The sequence below is a fragment of the Camellia sinensis genome, unplaced genomic scaffold, assembly GCF_055761805.1.
Source record: "Camellia sinensis isolate YWXY unplaced genomic scaffold, ASM5576180v1 Unanchor4, whole genome shotgun sequence".
Lineage (NCBI taxonomy): Eukaryota > Viridiplantae > Streptophyta > Magnoliopsida > Ericales > Theaceae > Camellia > Camellia sinensis.
In genome coordinates this window covers 18,104,795-18,107,500 of record NW_028129277.1, presented here as the reverse complement: position 1 = coordinate 18,107,500, position 2,706 = coordinate 18,104,795, and positions in this window count along the sequence as shown.

Below are 2,706 nucleotides of genomic sequence, written 5' to 3'. Positions count from 1 at the left end.
CAGTGGAGTTCGCTGCACAGGCAGGGATCCGTCCAACTCGCACAAACCGAACACAACTCACGCGCCACGACGTACACTGTGCACCAGCCCCCCAAAACGAATCACCCCCCGAAGGACCAAGAAGCCCGACGAACGCGCGAAAACATTTAGAGAGGCCGAGCAAGCACCGGTTAGCGCGAATGCAAATAACAAACGCAACAGGCAACTTTCGAGGGACATACTTCTCGCAACAAGCTTCCACAAGGAAAGCACAGGCAACTCGTTCGCACGCCAAAGCCAACCAAATGGCAATTTAACCGAGGGACATGCATTTCGCAAGGCAACTTGTACAATTACCCGAGGGACATGGCATGCTTGCCAAGGCCGTGGCTTGGCATGCTTGCCAAGGCCGTGGCATGACATGCTGCTGGCCAAGGCCGGGCATGCCATGCTGCTGGACAAGGCCGTGGCAAGGCATGCTGATGGCCGAGGCCGTGGCAAGGCATGCTGATGGCCGAGGCCGTGGCAAGGCATGCTGCTGGCCAAGGCGTTGGCATGGCATGCTGCTGCTGACCAAGGCTTGGGCTTGCCATGCTGCCGGCCAAGGCCGCGGCATGCCATGTTGCTGGCCAAGGCCGTGGCATGGCATGCTGCTGGCCAAGGCCGTGGCATGACATGCTGGCCAAGGCCGGGGCATGGCAAGCTGCTGGCCAAGGTCGTGGCATGGCACGCTGCTGGCCAAGGCCGGGGCATAGCACGCTGCTGGCCATGGCCGTGGCTTGGCAAGGTTGCCAAGGCCGGGGCATGGCGTGCTGCTGGCCGAGGCTTTGGCATGCCATGTTGCTGGCCAAGGCTGTGGCATGGCATGCTGCTGGCCAAGGCTGTGGCATGGCATGCTGCTGGCCAAGGCCGTGGCATGACATGCTGGCCAAGGCCGGGGCATGGCATGCTGCTGGCCAAGGTCGTGGCATGGCATGCTGCTGGCCAAGGCCGTGGCATGACATGCTTGCCAAGGCCAGGGCATGGCATGCTGCTGGCCAAGGCTTTGGCATGCCATGTTGCTGGCCAAGGCTGTGGCATGGCATGCTGCCCTAGGCCAACGTGCCACCGCCACCGCCGCGGGCCGCCACTCGACGCATCCCGTGCTTGGCTATGTAGTTTCGATGCCACAAGCCAATGCCACAAGCCAAGCGATGGCATGTGCCAAGCGCCCGCCTAGGCATAGGCGTGGCCTGTGGCCTGGCCATGCTGGCCAGCCTTAAGGGAGGTGCCCCCCCCTTATAATAGCCTGTTAAGCCCTTTTCAATCTGGCAGGAGGAAACATCAAGCATGTTCGAGGAGTCATAATGGGGTTTTTTTAAAAAGTAATGGTTTTTTGCCAAAACTTTCAACATGAAAGTTGTATGAAATAATTTAATACACCATAAAAAAAATTATAAAAAAATATTTGGCCACCGGAATATTTTATTTTAATTTATTTCAATTTTAATACTTAAAAAATAATAAAAATTACTAAAAATACTCAAAAAATTCTAGAAAAATTCCAACAATTATAAGATGAGGCACTAGTAATTATAGTAATTTTTTTAATTATTTTTTTATTTTTAATTTATTTTATTATAATTTTTATGAGTAAATAAATAATTAAAAAGCCCGACGAACGTGCAAAAACTCTTAGAGAAACCCAGCAAGCATCGGATAGCTCGAATGCAAATAACAAACGCAACAGGCAACTTCCGAGGGACATACTTTTCCCAACAAGCTTCCACTGGGGAAAGCACTAGCAACGTGTTCGCAAGTCAAAGGCAACCAAACCGGCTATTACCCGAGGGACAAGCATTTCGCAGGGCAACATATACGTAAGTCAAAGCCAAACCAAATGGCAATTACACGAGGGACAGGATTGCTTGCCAAGGGCGTGGCATGCGATGTTCTAGCCCAAGGCCAAGGCACGCCACGCTGCGGGACAAGGCCGTGGCAAGACATGCGGCTGGCCTTGGCCTTGGCATGGCATGCCGCCGGCTTTGGCTGGGCTGCGTTGGCCTTGCCATGGAATGTTGCTGGCTTCGGATGGGCTGCCTCGGCCTTGGCCTTGGCCGTGGCATGGCATGGCATGCTGCTGGCCTTGGCCTTGGCCTTGGCATGGCATGCTGCTGGCTTTGGCTGGGCTGCCTTGGCCGTGGCATGGCATGCTGCTGGCTTTGGCTGGGCTGCCTTGGCCGTGGCATGGCATGCTGCTGGCCTAGGCCTTGGCATGGCATGCTGCTGGCTTTGGCTGGGCTGCCTTGGCCGTGGCATGGCATGCTGCTGGCCTAGGCCTTGGCATGGCATGCTGCTGGCTTTGGCTGGCAGCCTTGGCCGTGGCATGGCATGCTGCTGGCCTTGGCCTTGGCATGGCATGCTGCTGGCTTTGGCTGGCCTGCCTTGGCCGTGGCATGGCATGCTGCTGGCCTTGGCCTTGGCATGGCATGCTGCTGGCTTTGGCTGGCCTGCCTTGGCCGTGGCATGGCATGCTGCTGGCCTAGGCCTTGGCATGGCATGCTGCTGGCTTTGGCTGGCCTGCCTTGGCCGTGGCATGGCATGCTGCTGGCCTAGGCATGGCATGGCATGCTGCTGGCTTTGGCTGGGCTGCCTTGGCCGTGGCATGGCATGCTGCTGGCCTTGGCCTTGATATGGCATGCTGCTGGCTTTGGCTGGGCTGCCTTGGCCGTGGCATGGCATGCTGCT